General features: G+C 39.1%; 1 protein-coding gene across 6 annotated transcripts in view; it reads right to left on the bottom strand.

Annotated features, from left to right (window-relative positions):
* ECT2 (epithelial cell transforming 2) overlaps positions 1 to 26,033 on the bottom strand; it is an 86,265-nt gene that overhangs the window by 53,972 nt on the left and 6,260 nt on the right. The window lies entirely within an intron of this gene.

Raw genomic sequence — 26,033 nt, forward strand, 5'->3', positions numbered from 1 at the left:
AGAAAATCTGTCTACGTGGTTGCTAAGGAGTCGAAAACAACTTGATGGTACATCATCAAAATCATATCCAAGGTAAGGTACTCTCAGATTCAATACACTGAATGGCTGTGTTCACACAACACATCTAACCTATTAGTGAAGTAAACCCTTTTCTAAGTTTGCACCAGATGCTGAACCGTAATATAACCAGGTGGGCTGACTTTGTGCATGACAGTAAATCAAGGTTAATGCTAACTAAGTTGGCCTGGTCAACTATGGTATGAACACAATAACAACAAATTAGCACATTTCATACATCTGTAGGATTTTCAGTGAAAAAACAGGGATTGCCCACATTCATGTAAAGGTAAGTTCCATTGCACACTGTTCATTCAGGAGAAAGCTAAGACCACTAGCATATTTCTTTTAAGGAGCATTTTATTACTACATGTGTCTGTCCTGTTTTGTCAAATGCAGCGAGGTACCTAGTGTATCTGACACCTGGAGTGGATCAAGGGGATGAGCAACAACGCAGAATCCAGGCTGGCCCAGGCATACTGCCACCATACCACCCTGCTCCATCTCCATCATTGCACTGTGCCACAAATCACAAAACAGCTGATTGGCATGCCAGCAGCAATGACTCAACTCCATACCGTAGCAGCCACTGACCCTCTTCAGACCCTGCACCCTCTTATGGTCTGCACCTGAGACTGACCGCTCCCTCCACCCTGCTGTTGGTATGCCACTGGTCAAATTGGCCTAAGGCAATGTCCATAGATATAAGTGTTCTCTCCCATTTATATGTAAATGCATTTATTCATTTAGATCCCACATTTCCCTCATGTACTCAAGGCATCTATATCTATGTATCTTCATCTCCAAACATATTCTCACAGGCAACCCATGAGACAGTATAGTGTACAAAATCACAGGGTGCAATGAGATTTATGGCTAAGCAATGACCTGAAGTCAAGTTTCTCTAGTCCAAGCCAGACACTTTTATTTAATGTATTAGTCCCACTGCTTCCAGATAAACAGGCAAGACATCAGATTACACTGTAATAAGTTCCACTTCCAATTCTATGCATATTTACTTGAACTTGATTTCCGTAGAAATCAATGGGATTTACTCCTATATAAGGTGCATAGATCTTTGTGGGATTTATTTAATCTGTGTTCTCAGAGGCAGTGGATTGGAAAAGCACAGCTGTATCTGGTGTGGAAATGAAATGCTACTCCACCAAAGTCTAACCTTTGAGAAAGAAGACAAGGCTTGAATTTCTGTCATCCCATATGCTATTATACTGGAATTTTAAACATTATAGAGAATTCTATCTCAGCTGACAATTGCAGTCTGAAATTTTACAGCCAAAACTTCTCATTTCCCAAATGCTACTTTTGAAAAGTACTTAGTGAGGAGTAACACACAACTTAACCAGTAACATCTCACTGTGGTATTATGAGTCTGTCACACATGGGAAATATTCAGCGGCTCTATTCCAACATGACTCTTCAAGGAATATTTGCTGGGTGAGAGAACCTTATTTCAGGTTAGAAAGAGCTGCAACTTTCTCTGCTAAGATTTTGTGTTTTCCAGATTAGAACTTTTTTCTCAGTCACATAAAGAATGCAGTGCATTGCAAAAGCCCTAACTTGGAAATAACTAAGATTGTAGATGACTCCTGGCCATCACCAATGTTCTTTATTGATAAGATATTGCAGCAGTCATATAAAATTTAACAACTAGATATGGCTTGTTAAAGTCCTAATGACCACAGGTTGGCAGCAAAGGTAAATGATGATGAAAACTCATTTTTACAACTCACTCTCATAAACAAGAATCAGCATCACATAAACAAAAGCAAAGAAAAAACATTATTCCATCCCCCCAAAATTCATCAAGGCTGGTAAGACAAGCTACCACATATAAACACCAGCAAACTCATGGCTCCCCATGCATTGTTGTTGTTGTTGTTAGTCGTTAAGTCGTGTCCGACTCTTCATGACCCCATGAACCATATCGCGCCAGGCCTTCCTGTCCTTCACTGCCTCCCCGAGTTTGCTCAGATTCATGCTCATTGCTTCAGTGATGCTATCTAACCATCTCATCCTCTGCCGTCCTCTTCTCCTTTTGCCTTCAATCTTTCCCAGGATCAGGGTCTTTTCCAAGGAGTCCTCTCTTCGCATTAGGTGACCAAAGTATCTGAGCTTGAGCTTCATTATCAATCCTTCCAATGAGCAGTCAAGGTTGATTTCCTTTAAGATTGACTGGTTTGACCTCCTAGCTGTCCAGGGGACTCTTAAGAGTCTTCTCCAGCACCACAGTTCAAAGGCATCAATTCTTCGGCGCTCAGCCTTCTTTATGGTCCAGCTCTCACAGCCATACATTACTACTGGAAAAACCACAGCTTTGACTATGCAGATCTTTGTCAACAAGGTGATGTCTCTGCTTTTTAATATGCTATCTAGATTTGCCATAGCTTTCCTCCCAAGGAGCAAGCGTCTTTTAATTTCATGGCTGCAGTCTCCATCTGCGGTGATCTTGGAGCCCAAATAAATGAAGTCTGTGACTGCTTCCATTTCTACCCCTTCTATTTGCCAGGAATTGATGGGTCCAGATGCCATGATCTTAGTTTTTTTAATGTTGAGTTTCAAGCCAGCTTTCACACTCTCTTCTTTCACCCTCATCAAGAGGCTCTTTAGTTCTTCTTCACTTTCTGCCATTAGGGCGGTATCGTCTGCATATTTGAGGTTGTTGATGTTTCTCCCTGCAATCTTAATTCCGGCTTGTGATTCTTCCAGCCTGGCATTTCTAATGATTGTTGTTACGTAGCTTTAATAATGAAACATGGAAGAGAACTATGAAATTGGAAAACACCAAGAACCCAACAACTTGACTCATGGCTTCCTATACTCTTCACTATAGCAAAGGTATATACAACATGTACTCTTTGCTGGCATCTAGTAGTTATTTGGAGTTTTGCAGCCTACATCTGGTAGGCATCTCTTAGTTGTAGAAGGCCCTCAGAACTATTGCTGTGACTTGGGCTTTCACCAAAGACCAAGCTGGATTTAAGCAAGTATTTTCTTTCACCTGACTGTAAAAAAGAAATGGTTGCATTTCACCAGTGTATTGATCAGAAGGAGTCTGGTAGCACCTTTTCCAGCTAACAAATTTTATTAAAAGACATAAGCATTCATGAGCTGCGGTTCACTTCCTCGAATGCATAGAATGGCTAGACTGATACAGAATTCAAATGGGGATGGGAAAGATGTGGGGAAAGGAGGGGAAGAGGTTGGTTATGCAGTCATATGTGTGACAGATTACCAGTAAGCTATCCATTAACAATTGGACAAATGCACAAACACTGTTTGTTGAGACCTTCTGAGATTGCCTAAAACCTTTTGATGCATGTAAGTTCAACCATTTTTCCTCAACAGTGCTGTCAAAATCCCGTTTTTCCAAAGTAGTGCTTTGAGGTCTGTCATGGAATGTCCTGGGAGGATGAAATGCTCTCAAATTACAGTACCTTGTCTTTGTTTTGAGCCCTGATGTCAAATTTGAGTCCATTATTTATTTTGTGCAACGTTTATCCTGTTTGTCCTATGTACGATTCAGAGGAGCATTGCTAGCAAACGATGATTTATATCACATTGGAAGAAGAGCATGTGAAGGGGCTTCTAATCTTGTGTGTGCATTTCTTGGGGCCTGTTGGCATATATGTGGAAGCGAAATAGACATCTGGGTTTGTTGCAGGGTCTGGGTCCCATGTTGGCATCATTGTCCTACTGTTTCTTTTTGCATGTGAATGTGCTTCAGGTTGGGTGGTGGTTTGTTAGCAGGAACAGGCCTGCCAACCAGTGCCTGAGAAAGTGCAGTGCAATTGTCCAGTATTAAGGTATTATTCGAGGTCAGCCATAAAGATGTTGATATATTGAGGAGCCATGTACGTGCCCATGGCTGTGCCATTGATTTATAGGTACATGTTATTGTCAAAGGGGAAATAGTTATTGGTGTGTACAAAGTCAAGCAGTCTGGAGCAAGGCATGCTGTTTTGACATAAGTGATGATGTTATTGATGGCTTGAAGTCCATGTTTGTGAGGGATGTTGGTATATAGTGCCTCAACATCCATAGTGGCTAAAATGGTGGTGTTAAGGAGATTGCCTATGGAGTCCAGTAATCTTAGGATGTCTGTGGTGTCTCTTATGTAGCTGGGAGGTGGCATAAGGGCTGAACAAAGACTCCATGAAACATGACGCCAGCCCCACTAGGTAAACCAGACCAGGAAATCAATTCCAAAGGAAGGTTCAAACTGCTTTTACTGAATCTGGCTATAACAACAGAATCTTGCAAGTCTGATTGTGCTGTACCTCTTCCTCTTTCTTCTATTCCAGTGAATTAAGGAGGCATCTGCCCGAGCCACGTCTGAATGTTATCAGGCTTAAATAATGCTTCAGTCCCTTTTGCCTAGGTTACATTCCTATGTATCTCCATCAAGGTCATCTTCCTTATTCTCTATACCTGATATTCCAGTTGTGATAGTATCAGTGCCTGAGGAAATGGGAAAGCCCATGTTGCTTGGTTTGTATATTTTGGGAAGTAGGTAGAAAATGCCTGGCTGGGGCTCCTGAGGTTTTTCCATGTAGATACAGTCCTATGTCTCTATGAAATTCTTTCATCAGATTGCATAGTTTTGCATAGGATGTGATGGGTTAATGGTGACTGTATGTCTGTGTTTGTTTCTTGTCTTAAAAGCAGGTCTTATGTATGAAGCAGTGAAAAAAATGTTTCATGATCCCCACGAAGTTGTAATTTTTGTGTGTATTTAGTGAGGCAAAAGGATAAGCCTCATGCAAGAATGGCTGGGTAGGTGGCTGGATAGATTCACAATAGTGGGGGGGGGGTCTGTGGAGTTCTGCCATTTTGGGGAGTGGATGTTTGTAGAAGATGGGACAGTTTGTTTTCTTTCTTTTTCTTCAAGGAGGTGAGTTCTGTAAAGTGGGTATATTGTCTTGTCTTAGCAAAGTCCTGACGTACATGAAGTTCCACAGTATGGATGGTATTGGTGATTAGCTTTTGCTTGTTGTAAAGGATGCTGATTAGATGGTTTAGGAGTTTCTTGGAGAGAATATACTGTAGCATAATCTTTGACTACAGTCTGCGCAGTATGTAGAGTGTTCTTCACTTTCAGTCCTTTAGGAATGATGCCATGTTGTTTGTATTTAGTCATAAAAATGTATCTATTTGTGTCAGTTTCCTGGTAAGTTTTATGGATGTCCACTCCATCCAACTGAGTGTAGTGCTTCTTGTTGGAGGAGAGCCATGTTAGTCTATGATGGCCAAAAATCAGAAGGAGTCTGGTAGCATCTTTTTTGGCTAAAGATACTACCAGACTCCTCCTGTTTTTTGCCACCATAGACTAACATGGCTCTCCTCCTACAAAACCAGCATATTAATTAACTTTCCTAGCAAGTAAATCCCAGGAAGTTAATGAAGATGTTAAAATGCCATAAAGCTGAGCAGAAGTTGGAGTTGGCTGGCCAATAAATTTCAATAAATAAATAAGTCTCCTACCGCCACATTCTGGAAAGAATCTTCTAAATAGGAACAGTAGCATTATGAAGCCTCCTTTATGTATTATACGGTAGAATGGACTCCTATTACATAACAGGAAAGGGATCCTCTCTCCTGACTCCACCTCCTTGAATTCTAAACGTGAAGCTTATTTATTTAGTTATGCAATTTATATACTTGGGTCCTCCATGCAGGTTGGTCCCCTGTTTGCACAGGGACGTAATTGTGTGTGGTGTAGCTACATATGTAGCTGCTCCACTTGCAGCTATATCTTCAGTTATTACTTCCAGCATTAAGTCATAAAAAAAAAAGATGCTTTATTTTTCACCGATTTGGAATTTATCAGATCTGAATGGAAGATATCAAGAAAAATGAGCCTGCTTTACTTGAATGAGAAATACACCACGCAGGAAGCAGAACCCTGAATTATCTTGTTGTGTTTATATGTAAGCTGAATCCTCTTATTCCTGTTTAAGTGGGCCCTCTAGGCTAGTATCCTGGCCAAGCATAATTAGATTTATAAGGTAATTTCAAAGACTGTTGATGTAACAGTATTAATCTTAGATTAAAAGGCTATAGAACGAAGACAGCAAAATTCCAACTCATTTATGTCATTCTTGGTCATAACCAAATCATTTAATATGTGTGGGAGGGTATGCATTTTGTTTCACTTCTACATATAAAAATAATGATTCTATTGTTTGCTATCCCACAGGTTAAGTTTCTGTACTAAATATTTTGCATACTTAATATACCTAATCTGTGTTTACAGTATTAAGATTTTTTTGGAATTGAGTAAGATGGCTTCTGAGAAATCATACATAGGATTGGGCTGTGCATTTTAGTGAGAAACTTCTGGTGGCATTTATTTCTAAAAATGAATTGAATAAACTTATCATTACCGCAGGATGGAAGAGATAAAAGTCAAGACCCTGTTACTGTGCCGTGGAACTTCAACTGTCCTTTACCACTGTATATGTTATCTCACAGATCATAAAAGGGAAGAGCATGAAATATGCCCAGATTGGTAGAAGTTGCAGGCTGTGATTAAGGACATGCCAGTTACTGATTTTTCAAAATGTAATTGGGAAGGTTTGATTCTTGAGCCAATACTGTGTGAGGAAGAAACACAGCCTTGTCTTTTCCAACTCTTCTTCCACCCTTGTGCATGTCTATTCAACATCAAATTTCACTGTGCTTAATGGGGCTTACTGCCTGATATGATTACATTACATTGCATGCTGTTCAGTTGCTTTCTTCTATTACAAAATCCCAATCTTGTTTTTCCAAGATGGCTATTCAGATATATTATCCCAAAACTATCTATTTAATGAAGAAATAGATGAACTATTTCTTTGATTACTGCAGTTCACTTCTATCAATATTTATTGAAGCTAATTCTCAGGCTAGAAGCAATCAATGATTGCTGTGTGGGTAGACTGCTTCATTGGCCAATACTATGTGGGTGTTAAATTTCATCATTATGCCTCCAAATTTACATGCAAAGTATATGATCCATATATTCTGCCTCCTGATAATTACATTGTCTTTGTTTTCTCTTGTCTACTTAGGTGAACATTTGTGGATGTAAGTCGTTTTTCTATGCTCTCCAGTCAAAGGTGCAACTGAAATTGAAGTTGGTTGGAAGACAAGCAATCTGCTGAGAGCTGGGAATAAGGAAGGGATTTGTGGACGTGAAAAATATTTGTTTTATTATTTTATAGTGCGCATCAGTAATGGTCCAAAGAAATCAAGAAATACATGTAGTTAACAAAATACTGTTAAAGCCTCTACTGAGTGTTATAGGTGGGAAAATACATGTGACTTTTCCAAGGCCACCTGTTTTTCCTTCACTTATTTAACTATGTTTCGATGTGAAACTTCTGATAATACTGTGAATATAATATTCATTTTCAGGTGCTCCTAGCAAATAGTTATGTTTGAATAGTTACTGCCATGGCAGTAACTCACTCATGGAAGGGACACCGTTGAACTTTATCTTCCTGAACACAAACCTGTTCAGTTGAGTGTAATTGTGTAATTGAGAATCCTGACAGCAAATCAGTTTTGTTTCATAAAAAATTCAGCTCCTTACTTCCTTAATTTTAAAGTTATTACTGGCAATATAATTTACATCTATGCCATTCAAGGTTCTGCAACTCAGATTCAACTTTAACCTGGAACATACATTTGATTTTTGTTTTCTTTTGCCTTCACTTTGGCCTAGTTCAGTCAATTCTGTTACAAGCTGACAACTTCTTTCTCTCTTTTCTTACAAAACTTTCTTTTCAGTTCCCCATTTTATTAAGCCATGGTCTGGAATATTTTATAGCATTGCTCACCAAAAATATATATATATATGTGCAGTAATTTTATCTTCTTCACATTAACACTTTTTTCTTGATCACCTAATAGGACTTTCTTACCTTTCCACTGATTCTTCCTATATAAATTACATAACTAGCAACTATTTATATGGAGTCCTTGGGGTTATCTGAGCTTGCTTGTTTTCTTGTAGACATTTCGTTACCCGGCTAGGTAACATCTTCAGTGCTGGAAGGGAGTGGGGTTGCTCTCTGTTTATATACGGTAGCTTGCCCTGTCAGTGTTGGTGGGGGAGTCGTTATTATTATTGTTTTGGTAGTTCTTAGATTAGGTTGTTGTTTACTGCTTGATCGTTTTTCTGAGTTGGTAATTCCTTGATTAGGGTATTGTTCACTGCTTGATTGCTTGTCTGGTGTTAAACCTGATGTTAATCCCTGCTTATCTGGGAGTTGATTGCTGGCGAGGAGGTGTTCTGGTTTTTTTGTTTCCTTTTTATTGTCTCTTTTGAATAGTGTGTAGATGTTGTTTATCTCTTTGTGTCTATTGATGGCTGACTTGAAGGAATTCCCTCGCGTTTTTGGGTTTAGCTTGGTCTAAGATATTGGCAGTTTGCCAGTTGAAACTATGGTTAAGTCTGTCCATGTGTTGTGAGATTAAGGAGTTTTCATCGTGTCTTCTCACTGCTAGTTGGTGTTCGTGGATCATGGTTCATTTTTGGCCTTTGTGGTTGTGGTTTTGGGGCTATTTTGGGCTACTTTTAAGGACATGTACAGTTTTTGAGTGATCTAGCAAACTGTCACAAATGATAACTGCAAAATGCATTGCAGGGACGCAGATGACATTGGCACGCTGAGTCAGGTCATCAGCCTCCTCCCCTCTCCCTGCACCACCAGTACCTTGTTTCTCAAATCCAGCTTCTCCTTTCTTGCCCCCCCTTTCCACCTCCTCTCCCAAGGAGCCCTAGAGGGGGCCAATGTCTTGAAACCTCCAACACCCCTCCCCTTAATATTTAGATTCCACAACCTCTCCTGAAATCTTGGCACCCTGATGCCAAAGCCTTCACCACTGCCACTTTTTCCTTTCCCCCGCCTCCTTCCCTGCTCCATCTTTATGGGTGGCTCCTGCTGCTGCTGGTGCCCAGGGCAGCCCAGCCCTGGATCTGCAGAAAGGCAGGCGCGTGCCAGCATCGAGAACCCCAGCACAGAGGCAGCATCTCTCTCTCTTTCTCTCTCTCCCCCCACCACCTGTTGCTTCTCCCTTCTCTCCTTGGCTCACTCCTCGGCTCGTGCACGCATGTGCACAATCCCCACCCCTGCCCAGGGTCCATGTGTGCTCCTGTGGATCAACCCAGTGTTGGAGGTTGGAGGGTTTTTCTTTGGTCTCTGCTTTTTTTAAATAAATCACACTCTCCCAGGGAACTCCTAGGGACCTCTCATGGAACCTAGGGTTCTGCAGAACCCCGGTTGAGAAACCCTGCCTTACACTGTATGTTGTAGATGACTCCTGTTTTTTCTTCTTGGGCTACTGGGTCTTTTGGTTTACTTAAGATATCTTGGAGGGCTTTAGTTGGTTTGTGTGCTACAGTGATGCCTGTGGTTGTAATAGTCTGCTGGTTGTTTCTGAGATGTTTCTAATGTATGGCAGTGTTATCCTTTTCATAGCTTGTGTTGGTTATGCTGTAGTGGGTTGAGTGGTGAGGCACTTTTGATAAAGTTCCATTTTGTTAGAAGATGTTGTATAGGTGGTCTGTTTCCTTTTTCTGTTGTTCTAGGTTGCTGCAGGTCGCTTGTGCTCATCTGAATCATGTTCTTACACAGCTCCTCTTGTAGGAGATTGGGTTGTTACTTTGGTAATGGAGCACTTGGTTAGTGTGGGTTTTTTCCAGTAGACCTGTGTTTCTAATCTGCCATTGTTTCCTCTGCTGATGTGAATATCCAGCAAGGTAGTGTGGTATTGTTTTCTTCTTCCCCTGTGAATTTTATTCCTTTGAAGATGTTGTTGATTATTTCATGTGTCTTTTTCTAGTTGTTCCTTTTTTATTATGAATAAGGTGTTGTCTACATGCCGGATCTATACTTTTGGTTATATGCAAGGAAGTGCTATAGTTTCTAGACACTGCATTAAATCTCTGCTATGAGACCTGAGAGAGGTGATCCCATGGATGTGCCTCTGATCTGTTGGTATATTTGTCCATCAAACTGAAACTAGGTAGTGAGGCAGAGGTTGATGAGGTCCATGATTCTGGGTATTTCAATCTTAGTGTATTTGGTTAGGCTGGGTGTGTTGCATAGTACTGCTGCCATGGATTCTTTCACTAATTCTGGGTCTATGGATGTAAAGAGTGCTGTGACATCAAATGAAACCATAATTTCATCTTCATCTATTTTTAGGTCTTTGATTTTCTGGAAGCTCTGTAGTTGGGAGGTGATAGAATATTCACTCCCCTCTGTGAGATGTCCAAGCTTTTTTGTAAGTTCTGTCGCTATGTTATATCTTGGGGTCCCTGGTAACGTGGGCTTGTGTATTTTGGGGCATCTGTAGAAGTGTGGGAGAATGGGTCCACTGCTTTTCATTCGGTACTGTTCTTTTATGATTTGGCCTTTCTTGGCTAGGTCATTAAGGGTTCTCTTGATCAGGTTGTCTAGTTTCTGTAACGGGTTGGTGTTTACTGGGATGTAGGTTTCTTTGTCCTCCAGTAATTCTTTGGCTTTTTGTATGTATTGTGATCTATCCATGATAACCGTGGTTTACCCTTTGTCTGCTGGGAGGAGGATTATGGTTTGTCCTTCTTTAGGTTATACTATTTTTATGCAAGTGCCCAATCAAGGAGTAACTCAACACCCAGCAAAGTCCCTATCCATCAACACTCATTCTTGTTCTCTTGCCCAAAGTCCATTTTTTTAGTTCACATTTATTAATTTGCTACCCCTAAGTGTGCAAGTTATACCAAAATAAAAACAAAAGGAACAGTAACACCTTCTTGCTTTCTCTTCTAGGTAGTAATGTTGAGTGCAGAATAAGGGAATGACCAAACTACTATATGATAAGAAGGCTAACCAGGGGCAATGTGCCCAGATATCTTCACCTGATCCACAGTGGCAGCCATTTTATATTTCACTGTACTACTTCATGGAATTTCTTTTTTTCTCTCTCTCGTTTTCCCCACCCCCCATTAACAACAAAGAACCAAAAGGCTTTTAAAAAAGAATAATAAAAGGGCTATCTGTACTATTTATTATTTATTATTAAATGTTTATGCCCCCCATCTCCCCTATTAAAGAGCAACCCAATTCTTTGAGTTCCACTAGTGGCCATTTTGAGGTTACAACTCAGCAACAGAAGGCTGTTGGTTTTAAATAATCCTTTTCATCATGCTATTCAGGCTTAGTACTTAGTACTCAGTCAGATTCTATCTCTGACTGGACTGGGAATTATTCTTGTTTAATCTGTCAAATACCTTTCAACATTCTTGAAAGAGACAGAAATTACTATACCATCATTGCTTTAACTGTTCAGATAAAGCAGTACCCTAATATAAAATTAACAAGCTTTTCCTTGTTTAGCACCTGAGATGTCTTTTTCCAGGTGAGGGAAGGGGATACATGGATAGTTAAATTTTAAAGCAAAAGATGAAAGCTGTGAAAAACTGCAAATGAAACATGAATCCATTCCACTGCCCAAGCGAAGCATCAAATTGACTGAACCGATTTTTTTTTTAATGTCTTTTTATTTCTCTCTTGTCCTCAAACCCAGTGAGCTGGAAAGACCGTCCTGAATTTACAGATCCTTTTTAGTGAAAAAGATCTGCCAGTTCTCTTACAGCATCAATGTAATATAAAAAGTCATTTCTGTCTGATATACTAAATTCTTGGGAGCAGTTGTCTGATATTATTTAAGCATTTGAAGCTGGCTTATTTAGAGTGCAGATTTTGAACCAGCGTAATCTGAATATCAGTTAGGCATGCTCAGCTCTAGTGAAGCATTATCAAAGCCAAGCATGGAAGAGAGGTAAAGATATATCCTCCATCCCTATTTGCAAGATGCCTGGGTTGATGGGGAAAAGCTGAAGTGAAACGATAACCATGTTGGTCTTAAGCAAGTTATCATGGTTCATACACAAGGGCAGAGAAGATAAGTGCTTTTCAAATCCATAGTAGTGTTTTGCCCCATTTGTCTCCACAAGTGGTAGCATCTGACTGACCATGCCTGGGGTCAGAGGCTAAGCAGAGTTGGGTCTCTTTAGTACCTGAACGGAACCCCACCAGAAAATTGCAAGGCTGTAGGCTAGACTGGGAAGTTAAGAAATGTCTTAGATGAAAGCAGTGGCAAACCATTTCTGTACCCTTGCCAAGAAAACTGAATGATTGATTCATGTGGTCCCCAGGAGTAAAGCTCAAATCAAGGAACTCTTGATCGTCTATTTTAACCCTCCTGCCCACTTATGAACTCTTTGAAGTGAAATATAGTATTACTTCTTTCTCAGAATTGCAACACACAGAACACAATTTGCCCATCCAGAAATACATTTTTTCATTTTGCCACTTTGTTTTGTGTTTTCTGATGCCACCACTGTCTCACATTGGACACCTGTGGAATTAGGGTTCACAATCAATTTCAGGGGTTACATGAACTGGAATCACTGACTGACATTCTGTGAAGAAGTATGGTTTTCGCCCTATGATTTATGATCCTAAACTGCTCAACTCTGAGACCTGGGTACCTTGTTATACCTGTGAGACTGCTAAATCTTTGTTAAAATCTCAGATAGTTGATCCTGCCTAGATTGGATTCTCATGGTACTTCTAAAGTTAACTTGATCCTCCCAGAATTAACTACCAGGCCTGTTCATTATAAACTGAAAATGAAGCACCGAGCCCTTGCAGACAAGTGGTTATCATTGTACCAAAAAACCTGTGTTTGATTTTTTTTTTTGTCCTACTCAACGAAGCTTCACTTCATCCAGATTTTTTTTCTTGTTTCTCTCAATTACAGTTATAGTTCTCTCATTGCTTTACTCTGCTTACTCTGATGCAATCTTCTAACACTATCTGTTGTTCAGGAAATGTAACCACATGCTTCATGGAAGAGGCTCCTAAAGAAATATATTTAGTTTTTAGAACTTTTTTATCCGTCCAAGAAAGATTCTTGATATTTCAACAGACAGCATCAATTTGTTCTGCTTAAAGAGATGCTTATGCTCCTTGAAATCAGCTATTAGGAGAAAGTTCAACAGTGTGAGGACTATTCATTTATATTTATTTGTTATTATGCAAACTAATTAAAAAGTACAAATGTGCATAACAGAATTAAAGGATCAACGCAATCACAACTTTAAGCATTAAGGAGAAAGATGGAAATTGTGTTTTAAGCAGAGTAAAAAATTTGACCATATTGCTCAGAAGTAATCTTCTTTGCCCTTCTGCTGAAAAAAACACTAATTAAAATATTGACAAACACGTTCACAATCCATTGCTGCAGTTCAGGTATAGATTTCATCCAGTATTGAATAATAATTCTTTTAGCTAACTCCCATGTCCAAGTATAGAAGTTATAATCAAGAATGACAAGTGCATCCTTAACCTACAATGATTGATCCAGAGGGAATCTATTGTCATCATCAGTAGCTGCTGGGCTCACAGATACAGAGTCATCAGTACCAGATCAGAGTTTATTGAATGTTGACTACTATGATGAAGACCACCAACAAACACAACTTAGGGAGAGGAAAACCAAATCTTATAATAACTGCACATATATGGGAAGTATCAACAGTATTGTCCCAGCCTCAGAAATGAACTGACTTCTGAATCTTCATCTTCTATTCAATCATCCCATTCAGAACATTTTGACTCACAGAGTCCTATTGAAATTGTAACCTGGAATGTGGCTGGTTGGAAAGAATCTGCTGACAGTGATTTGGTGAGATTCCTTTCTGGATTTGAGATAATAGCCTTACAAGAAACCTGGTTAGCAAGAGAGGATGAACCAATACAACTTCCTTGTTTTCAGTGCTCTTATACCCCTGCCCAAAAATCAAAGAACAAAGCACGAGCCTCTGGGGGCTTATGCATTCTTACAACAGAAGAATTGCATGGTAGAGTGAGAAATTATATAATGGGGATAAACTGCCTCATATACCGGCCGTGAAATTCAGATATAAAGAATTTGAGCTTATACTGGTAAATGTTTATATTTCCCAAACATATCCCCTTATTACAATTCTGATTACTGGATATATTTAGAAATAATACTGGAAGAAATAATTATTTTGCATACCCAAGCCATAATTATATTACTTGGTGATTTTAATGCTAAACTAGGCCAATCTCTTCATGATTTTGCTAGATACAGTGGACTTACAAATGAAGTTTTTGATAATCATCCACATGGTTTTCAAGAGATAACAAAAGAAACACTGCTGGTCTATACTTGGTATCACTGATTTTTAAATGTAGCCTTCAAATTTTGGGAGATAAGAATAATAATTATGTATATCCATACACTTTTCACTCAGCCCAGTCGAGCAGTGTGTTAGATCTCATTTGTGTATCAAGAAGTAAAGCCGACCTCTTTTCAGATTTCACTGTCTATCCAAAAGGAAAAAGTAATCATCAGCCAGTGAGTGTGAAATTCCCGGGTGGTTCAGATTTAAGATCATATAACATGGCTGATAGGTGGGTCATTATTAATTCAAAGGTGAGTCAGAATAAAAGGTTAATATGGTCCAAAGTAGATACCAAGGCAATACTGAATAGCCTTAAATCAGAGAATGTTCTTAATTGGGCCTTAATAATCCAGTTATCTACAGCTGACTGGCAGTCAGTCTCCAATGCATTCACTAATATGTGCCATATGTTGAAGAAACATCTAATAACTAAATCCTCCATCTAATAACTAAGTTTCTCCATAGGTAGATCTCCTTGGTTTGACAATGAATGTCGTTTGATGAAAAAGAAATTGAAGGCAGCTATGAGACTTACCCAGAGGTGTGCCTCTGTACATATACAAGCTAAGATGATGTCTCTAAGAAGTGAATATAAGAAACGTATCAAATAAAAAAAAAAATGTCATGTTGCTTCAATTTGGTCAGGACTTGAGCTGTCGGCAAAAAGTCATGATTCGGCTATATTTCGGCACTCTGTAGCTGGAATCCTGAAGGAATGGAGATTTGCATTTGATATACCTATCTCTGCTGAGGAATGGGAAAACTATTACCACCACGTGTTTGCTTTCTCAGAACCTGCTGAGAAACAGTTTCTAAGTAGTGATTTACCACTTCCTTGTATGTCTCATTCTTGGCCAATAAAGCTATTCTATTCTATTCTATTCTATTCTATTCTATTCTATTCTATTCTATTCTATTCTATTCTATTCTATTCTACTCTACTCTACTCTACTCTACTCTACTCTACTCTACTCTACTCTCAAAACCACACCCCTTTAGCTACCAGATTAAATATATCATAAAAGGCTTGAAGAGCAATAATGCCCAGGAGGAGGACTTTCTACTGGCTGAGCTAATAAAAAAATATCCCAATTGATGGGGCCCTCTTCTGGCAGCTTTATTTACACATATAAATAATATCTGCCACATCCCAGTCAGGTGGAAGTTGGCAATAGTAGTTCCTATATATAAAAAAGGTAATAAGAAGGACCCTAGCAATTACAGGCCCATTAGTTTAATAGATATTGTCACTAAAATATATGCTAGGTTCCTCTTGAATAGAGCTGAGAGCTGGGTAGATGAAAAGTGCATTCTTGTAGAAGAACAAGCAGGCTTTAGACAGAGTCAATCTTCTACTGACAATTGCGTTGTCTTCAACCATCTAATTACAAAATATGTCAGTAAGGGGAAACAACTGTTTGCTGCCTTTATAGATCTTAGTGCAGCATATGTCACAATAAACACAGGAATACTATGGAGGAAGTTGACTACCCTCAAAATGGAATCCAGACTGCTAGCATTGATCAAAGCCCTTTATACAAACACTTGTTTGAGAGTGCGGTTTGGGGAAAATGGAGCCATAACAAGTAGGCTCAGTACTTACAAAGAGTTAGACAAGGGTGCTTACTTGCACCATTGTTATTCAGTCTATATATTAACAACTTACCAGGACTGATGAAGGATCCTGAAGTACATATGTCTAAGGTACTAAATGCACATTGTAACACCTTGCTATACATTGACAATATGATTTTATTATCATGCTTGCAAGTTGGATTGCGTAGGTTGTTAAGAAGACTTGGCTCCTACTGCCATAATAATTTTCTGATTATTAATAAATCAAAGTCAAAAATTATGATCTTTGGAAAACGATATCATAGACATAGATGGCTATTAGATGGTGAGCCAATACCCCAAGTTAACACCTTTCCTTAGCTAGGGTTAGTGTCAGGCCCAGTCCAAGAACAACAGTGAAACAGTCCGGTTGAGTTCAGTTCCTTTAGTTACTTACACCATGTAGACAGAATCTTGCCAGACTAAATCTATACTACTGCAACTAGTGGATATACCCTGGGAGATTCTAGGGAGTGGCCATCCTGAACCTCTTATGATTCCCATGCTCCCCCTCCAGACTGTGTTGTCTTTTGTCTCCTTTCCCTTCCTGGAACACACCCCCTCCTTCCTGATAGCCTTGCTCTCTGTTGCTATCCACCACATCACCCTCCCCCTTGTAGATACATTTCATCACAGGTACTCTTCTCTGAGACTGGATCTTGGCTTCCTCATCACCAAAGGAGCTCACTTAGAGCAAGGGCATATGAGAATTTACTGCTCAAATTAAATCACAGCTACCCAGGTTCCTTAGCCCCAATTATTAAAGTATACAAGGCTAAGATTGCTCCTATGCTCTTATATGGAGCTGAAGTTTGGGGCTTAAAACAGGGACCACTATTAGAACAAACACAATCACAGCATCTGAGAAGGATCTTGGGCGTGAATAAAAGGACTTCAGCTGCTGCAGTTAGAGCCAAATGGGGAATTTATACAATTTGTTCATTGTCTAAAATCAGGGCATACAACTATTGGTGCAAAATCAATACAATGGAAACTGGCAGACTCTCAAAACTGTGTCTGATACAACAGACAAAATCTCAATTACAGACTTCTCGGATTGTACAATTGACAAATTATATTAGAAGTTGCGGTCTCCCTGTCTCTTGTCCAACTGTTTTTGGAGAACAAGTTTAAAAGATTGCTGCACAAAGAAATTTGGATGATGAACCACAGAAAGACATAGCCGCCATTAGTAAGGTAGGTACACTGAAATGGATGAGAGTAGTAAGAGTGTATATTAAATTTTAACAGGGCTTATCATCTGCTCCATCGGTGACATCACTTTCAATACCATACTGGAAGGGCCTCTGATTGGCTGAAAATAGGAAATCACATCATGGAAGTGATGTTCATTGGTCCAAACCCCAGGGGTGACATCACATCCACCTGCCTCCAGAAGTGACACTCATTGCCCCAAAACCTGGAATTGACACATATAGACCCTCCTACCACCTGCACATGTTGGGTTTTTGTAAGGCTCAAAAGCAGGTGTGCACACACACACACAGGCAGAACTTCCTTTTTAAGTCTGAAGAGCAGTCATGTGTCTTCCACCTCCACCCTTTCTTCATTTCCTGCATCACAGACTTTTCACACACACCACTTTAGCATCTGACCCCTCCTTTTCTAAAAAGGCATTCTTTCTATGCAGTTTTTTAAAAAGCACACCTTCAAACCCAGGAAAGAAAGAACATTTTAAAAGCCTGAACACACAGGCATTTGACACCTCCTTTTCTAAAAAGACATTCTTTCTATGCAGTTTAAAAAGCATATCCTCAAACCCAGGAAAAAAAACCCTTTTAAAATCCTGTTTTAGGTTTTGTAAAAGCTAACTACACAGTTTGCAAACTTAACTGATAACACAAATACACCTAAACGTTTGAACCATGATCATTATAAAATTTATTCCACCCCATCCAGCAAAGTCAGGAAAGTTTAACAGGAAATTAAATACTCTCATACCGCAATCGGTCTCAGGAAGGTAGCCCCCACCCTGCCCCGCTTCTTCATTTCCTGCAACAGACACTTGAGAGAGAGAGAGAGAGAAGGAAGGGAAGGGGAGGGGAGGGGAGGAAGGAAGGAAGGAAGGAAGGAAGGAAGGAAGGAAGGAGGCAGGCAGGCAGGCAGGCAGGCAGGCAGGCAGGCAGGCATTCTTTCTATGCAGTTTAAAAAGCACAACCTCAAACCCAGGAAAAAATAGCCTTTGAAAAGCCTGTTTTAGATTTTGTAAAAGCTAACTACACACAGTTTGCAAATTTAGCTGATAACACAAGTACAACTAAACATTTGAAGCACCCCTTTTTCTAAAATGATTCCAACCCCTCTCCAGCAAAAAGCGGAAAAATGAACAGTGAATTAATACGGGCTCACAGCAACTGCAGAAATGTACAGCCAAACAGGCACCAAGCATATGGGGAGTATAGCAGGGGGGACTTCTGTAAGGCTGGGCGGGGTGTGAGCAGGCATATCTGCTCTGGTGACCTACCCCAAAATGATTCTGCGCATACCCAGACTTGTCAGGATGTGATGTCACCCCTGAGGTTCGGACCAATGAACATCACTTCCGTGATGTCACTTCCTATTTTCAGCCAATGAGAGGCCCTTCCGGTATGGGATCAGAAATGATGTCACTGATGGAGCAGATGTGTTACTACCGATAAGCCGTTACAAGCATACCTTCCAAATTGCCAAGTATTTAAACATAGAAATGCCTAAACATCTTAGGGTGGTATGCAGAGCAAGATTCGAGCAGCTGGACACAATGGTTAGATATGGAAGACTTAATCAAGTCCCTTGTAATAAGCGTACTTGTATTTGTGGAGCTCCAGAGATAGAAGACATAACACATATATTATTTGAATGTCAATTGTCTAAGAAAGAGAGAGATCAGTATCCTGGACCGCACATTGGATGAACAACCTATTGGGACCCTCATATAAAAACAATATATTTCATGTGCGGTCAGAATTCAAAAATCACATATAATACGGCCCTTTATTTGAACAAAACAGTATAATTGAGATCTGCATATGTGTATCTGATTGGGGTAAACTGTAGGGGTGATACAGAAATATGATTTGTATTTAACTTATTGCTTTTATTCTATTTTTAACAGATGGTTTTATTAATGTTCTGTGTTTTATATTCTGTACTTTGATATGGCCTAATGGCTAATCAAGAATCAAGAATGAACGAATTGCCTTGTGCAATGTATTGTATATACTCCTGGATAAGCCAAGAATTTTAGGTGCCACAATACACCCCAAAAATTGGGTTTGGCTTATCTGTGGACGAGCCTATCTGCGAGTATATATGGTAGGCTTTTCCCTCAGCTTTTTTTAAATACTGCAAAAAATGCACCACCACAGATAAGCTGACCCTCAAAATTTTCATGATTTAGTTTTCATAAATGGCTTCTCTGCAGATGGGCTCCTACGCATGTATATATAACAATAAAAATTCTTTTTAGAGGCAGAAAATAAAGCTTGTTAGGTTCATTTTTAGCAGCAGCCAAAGATCTATACCAGATTGTAGATGAATAGGAGGCATAAAGTAATAATAATTCTTTAACTTTTCTTCTCTAACGATTTAACTATTGTTGACTTCCGGTGGGAATATGGTGGCTCAAACACCTCTCCACAACAGGGAGAGATGACACTGCAGCTGGATTGGTGGCTGGCAGCAAGCACTGGCCACCCAGCTTGCTCCAGATAAAGGGGGAAGCGAGGAAATCAACCCATTTAGTCTCCTGACAGTGGTTCCTTGAAAGCTAATCACAGAGACGGAAGCTTCTGTGAATGGCTCTTGAGTCGAATAGCTGGGAGGAGGGGGAACCATCTCCATTCGCTGCTGCAGTGCAGCCTTAATGGACATTAGAGCCAACCAGTTCCCATTCCACTTTGGTCTGTAACTATTTTTCAGCTTAAGAGAGACTTTCCTTCACAACAGATAAGTAAATCTCTTGGGCTTATCCTTATTTTTGGAACTGTATTTTTAAATGAAGAAACAGACTTTTAAATTAAGCCGATTAATTCCCCAAAAGCTGGAGGAAAAGTGGAGTTTAAAAAAGACTTAAAATCTACTTATAGTGAAAAAGGAAGATTTATTTGTTAAAAGTTTATTTTTTCACCAAACTCCATCAGCAGCAAAGAGGTTTGTCTTTTCTATGGGAAAGTTTCTTGTTTTGTTCATTTCTGTCTGCTGATTGGTGGGGCTTTAGAAACAGAGCTAGACTATAACTAGCTTCCTGTGTGATCCCTTTGAAGAGAGCACACATGCCTGCAATTTCAGCTTGAAAGGCACTAGAGGGTGGGAACTACAGTTTGCTTTCGCTTGTACTTAATTATATCTGGCTATACATTTTCCTTGTCTAAACAGAAAGAAAAGAAAAAGAAGAAATGGCTAAAAGCTGCTTGGAGCAGCTGCTAGAAGATAAAATAACTCCTTTAAGTCTACTCCAGTCAATGTTTGATGAACTAGGAGCTAGATTTAAGTCCCTTGAAAAAAAGTTGGAAAGAGTACATAAGATGATTAACTTGGGAAAAAAAGTGGAGACTGATGGAATTGGAGTTCAAAAAAATGTTGGACTATGAAGGTGATATGAATAAAGAAGTTGTGGATTTAAATATGGACTTAAGATGGCCAAAGGATGATATGAAAAAAGATGTTAGAATGGAATTACAAATGGAATCATTTGATGTTACAATATTCAAAGGGGAAATATAAATAATGGAGAAGAGTTATCTGGAAAGATTTTTTTTATTTTGGATTTGCAAAAGGAATGTATTGCATTAGTTAGGCCGTTCCTGAGAGTTGATGAAGAGAAAAGATTGGAGATGTTTCTGGGAGAAGACAAGAAGATGGTGGGGAACCAGCTGGTGGGACACTATAAGAAAGGACTAAAGTTTAAGCCTTTTAAAGTAAACAGAAGGTTTACAAAGTGAATTTATTGGACTATGGTTAACTTGTATGTTGAGGCTCTCAGTAGTTATTAATGGGATTTGTTTTTATGACCAAGACTGAATGACAATGTTTTAAGGATTTTGGTATAAAGTTCACTAAGGTTAGGATATATGTTATTAAATCTATGGAGTTTTTGTTCTTATATACGACAGTAGTAGTAAGGTTTTTATATGCATAAAAGCAGAAGGATATGACATTATTTATAATTTTATTTTTTATATATGATAATAGCAAGGTTTTTAAATGCATAGAGGTGGAAAGAAAAGATATTATCTATAGTGAAACAATGTTTGTGAGGATGATGGAGTTGGCCAAGATGGTGAAACTGACAGTTTTGATTTGAGATAAGACAATGGGTAATTTCTGTGTTAACTGGAAATTTTCCTTTTTTTGGACTTCTTGTGGGATTTAGAAAAATGAAATTATGTTGTATAGGTTGGATGATTAGAAATAATATGGGTTATTATTATTATTATTATTATTATTAGTGGGAGCTATGTAGTAAATTTAGAGCAAGATTTTGATGTATATTGTTACTTATATCTATGGTGGGGTGGGTCGGAAATCAATTCTTTTGTGTTGTTTTCTTTTTGCACTTTTGCTTTTTACTATTTTTACTATTTTTACTATTTTTACTATTTTTTCTTTTTTCATTTTCTTCTTTTTTTCTTCTTTTTTTTCTTAATATTAATTTTGGTTAGTTTTTATTGTTCTTCTAAAAAAAATTAATAAATTTATAATTTTAAAAAAGATTTAACCATCATCAATTGTTGCTTCTTTTTCATGTGATATATATGTAAATAACATGATTTCAAATCAAAGCTTTAGCAGAGTCCCTTACCAACAACGACGACACAACTGAGACTCTTTTAATATGAACAAACTCTATCATTTCCTGTTCTGTTCGTTTAACAAAATATTGTTCAGCAAAGTAGGCACTGAGGACTCTGCTAGGAACATGCACCAGGTTGAGCACACAGAAAGTGTGCCAAGGGAAAGGGTGGCTTGGCAGTGGTGGTTACACAATGAAATATTTAACATTTATTTCGACAAATATTTAACAAGGATATTTTGGCCATCAGAGAGGATTATCAGGATTGATGCAAACTCTTAAAAGAGCAGAACACCCTATCAAGGTCAAACTGATCAGAACAATTTGGAAGGCTTACCAACTTCTCACAGACTCACAGAGTACCAGATCAGGCAGACTTATTTTCCTATTTTAGGATGCACATCTCTGTATTCCTAGCAGAAATAAAGCAGATGGATGCTTTATTAGATAAGCTAGATCAGTTTCCCTCTCCCTCTCCCTGCTTTCCAGGGGTCATTCCCCTCTGTGCTGCCTTCTTTCCCTCCCATCTGACCCTTTCCCCCAGCATCAGCCCTGCAGAGTTGCCAATAAAGCTGCAGCCTTGACCCAGGTGTGGGGGAGATGTGTGTTTTGGAGCTCTGCAGCCATCAGCAAACAGAGTACGACAGCCAAGGCATTTTTCCTTCAGAAGGAGCGGATGGTCCAAAAGAGAGGAAAAGAAGTATAGAGGCCCAGCAAGACAAAACACAATGCAAAAAAGGTGCAAGAGCTCTACATGCTGGCCGTTAACAGAAAAAGGAGAAAGCTCAAAGAGAGAGGGCTTGAGACAGGACAGGCTTAAGAAAGAAACAATACATACTAGTAATAGTATAAAATACAGTATAAATATTGTCATAGTAATAGTGATTGAATAGTAATAGCATGATAATTGTAATAGTAATTATCATAGTAATAGTATAGAAATAGCAATAGAATAGAATATAGGAAGCACTCACATAACACTTTTATATGTTGTTTTTACAAAATAAAACACCTCCCCAACTCCCTTATGGGGAGATATAAAGAAACCACCTGTCCAGGGTCCAGTGGTTTTGTGTCTGTCTTGAATCTGGGTCAGTACAACTGGGAACAGTTTTAAAAAAGAACCCATGACATGTCTGCCTTTGCCTTGCCCTAGGGTGAGAAATGGAAGGGACGAGCAACCCTGGCTGCTTGTAAATTAAAATTCAGAACAACCAGGCTTCTAAGTTTGAGATAGAATTAAATCCCATCTGAGTCTTTGGTTTAGTTTTAAGATAGTTTTTATTTGCTGCTTGTTTTCCCCCAGATGTTTTCTCTGATTTACTGATTTATGTGCTGCTGTTTTATTCTGTATTACCTTATTATGTTTTAATGTTTAAATGTGGCTGCAGTTAGTGGTATGATTTTATTTTGTTGCTTTACTAACTATTGTGAATTGCCTTAGGTGTGTTAGAAAGAAAGCTTACAAGGGTCTCTAAGCCAGGAATAAACACGCAGGCAGTTGCTTGAAAGAGAGAGAAGACCTTATTTCCCAGAGCCTGATACACAAGACTATCAGCTGTAGGCCCCGCCTGGGGATTCCCCAGGAGTTCCTTTTATAGAGAAGATGCTATTGTTCCTTGAAAGGTGCAAAGGAATGCCCACCCTCTAGGAATTCCTAGAAAAGGTAATTAGCTGGGATTCCAAGAGAGAGAGCTGGCCTGGTGAAATGGACTAGATCTTTAGAAGGGAGCTTCTAAGGTCAACCACCCTACTGAGCTGGGGTTTCCTGTGTTTGCCTTATCAGGTATTGTCTAATTGGAATGTAGATCCCGGAATGTAGATCCCTTCCGGGAAGAAATCATTGTATGATTCGATTACGGTTTCAAGGAATGTTGGCCCTTCCTGCTAGGCCTTTAGTTATTTAATTTTGGGCTGGGGTGGAGGGCTCTTGATTCGTCCTGCTACCTTTGTAATCTTTTTAGGTGAGCCCATTCTTACTATAATTTAATCATATGCCTTGATTGCTGTTAAGATAAGCAATGGTAGGATGAGACAAATGGGAAGCTTTGACTTCCTGCTGACATGGGGGCGGGGGGGGGGTTGATTTCCTTCTCACAGAAGGATAAATCTATCCTGAAAGGCCATTTAAAAAGCCATCTTGTAAATAAAGAAATGTAAAACAAAACAGCGTATGAGGTGAAAGCTGAGGATCAGACTAGGAAGACATTATTAGAAATTATACAAATGACTTTTAAAAAGGAAATTATAGACATATTGTAGAAGACTGTTTCAAATCAGGATCCTATTTTATAGAGGGCTTTTCCATTCCATACACCTCCCTTTACCCCCTTTGATCCAATAGCAGTATTTTTTTCCTATGCAAATGGCAGAGGTGGGGAGCACCATCAGAGTCCCTTTCCTTTCAGTGACAAGGTTCTAATCTGCTTCAGAGTCCCAGCACATGAAATTTACTCTTTCAAAGTCATTTACTGAATTTCTAATTAAATATCAGATTTAGTTCTCCCCTAAATCAGGGTTGGCCACTTGAAGCTTCATTTTTCTGTCATTCCACCCCAGAGCTCCATCTGACCCTAAATGTGAAAATGGGCAACACAGTTTCCTGTCTCTTTTGGCTACAAAGGGCATGAACATGTGCTGGTTTAACCCAGATTAACAAATCCTCTCAAAACTCCCATCCTCAGATCAAAGAAGGAACCAGAAAATGACCCCACCCCAAAACTTTTTTTAACCCTTCCTTAAATGAATTTTTCTATTCCATCTCCAGATTGTACAACTCATGATTCCTATCTTCAGGTGTACAACAATTCCTATTGTGGAATTTGCTTCTTTCAAACCTTGCCCAATCTATTTCTTTCACACTTGTTTTACTGGCTGTTAATTAGAACTCTATAGTACTTTGGATTCAATTCTAAAAAGATACTTCAGAGCACATGGGAGTGGAAATGTATCACATCTCTAACTCTTTAAAGCAACCATATCTTTTCTGGGATGAACTTAGTGTAATGGAATGTCAGGAGAACATAAAGCCATTACAGAAAAAAGAGATTTTCAACCCTGGAAAAGTAGAAACCATGAGAAAGAAACTCAGAAAACAACTCCACCTTGACTTTGTTAGGTATAAGTTGGAGAAGAGAGACATTTTGACATGTTTTCAAGGTTCTCTCAGACTTTCAGGAGAGGTGTGGTGAACTGAAGACAGCTCTGTGAAAGACTAAGGAACCAGTAAGTAGACTGGTTCCTTGAAAGATAGGAGGACAGGAGATTGTCCGCATGTGCTCCGAACAGCTGCTCCTCGCAAGGAGACTGCAGGGTAGAGGTTTTCCATGGGTTTGAGCACTAGGAGACAACAGGATCAGCCATCTTGCTCACAACTGCTTATAACTTTCTTAGATATCTGTTAGCAACTCCTCTTTCCTGACTTTGTTAGCCTTGAAGGTGACTACTTTAAAGAGTTGCAGACAGGGTTATGCGTGTGACTTCTCCACATGCTCTAAAGCAGGGATTTTCAAACTTTTTCAGGTCATATAACCTGTTAATTAAAAAAAATCTCAGAAATCCTGATCAAGAGGCAAAGCACTAATTTTTATTAGGACTAATTAAAATTAAAATAAAATATTATGAGGGATTATGTATGAATGGGTATGACAGAATGAAATCTAGAATGACATACCCATTCTAGATACATAATGAGAGTGAAAAATATGCAGGAATTATGTTGAAGCCACTTAAGAACCCATCTTCTTCCTGCCTCTTGCCTTTGCAAACTGATTCTCATGTATTTTTTACTCCAGAAGAAGTTGCATTCCAAAGGGATTTGAGACACACATGCTTTATAGCCAAGTAGTGTAATCCTAAATTTCTTTATTAATTCCCACACAGTTCAATGGACTTACTCCTAAGTAAGTGTTCCCCAGCAGGCTTTGTTCCTAAGTCAGGACTAGACCTCACAGTCTCCTAGTTTCTAGCCTGGTGCTTTTAACTACTATAACTTTAACTACTATACCAAACTGGCTCTCAACAGTACTGTAGGTACAGTGGGGCAAAAAAGTATTTAGTCAGCCACCAATTGTGCAAGTTCTCCCACTTAAAAAGATGAGAGAGGCCTGTAATTTTCATCATAGGTATACCTCAACTATGAGAGACAAAATGAGAAAAAAAATCCAGAAAATCACATTGTCTGATTTTTAAAGAATTTATTTGCAAATCATGGTGGAAAATAAGTATTTGGTCACCTACAAACAAGCAAGATGTCTGACTCTCACAGACCTGTAACAACTTCTTTAAGAGGCTCCT

The sequence above is a fragment of the Python bivittatus genome, unplaced genomic scaffold, assembly GCF_059951505.1.
Source record: "Python bivittatus isolate LINGU-HERP-01145 unplaced genomic scaffold, Pbiv_v1 ctg000980_np1212, whole genome shotgun sequence".
Classification (NCBI taxonomy): Eukaryota; Metazoa; Chordata; class Lepidosauria; order Squamata; family Pythonidae; genus Python; species Python bivittatus.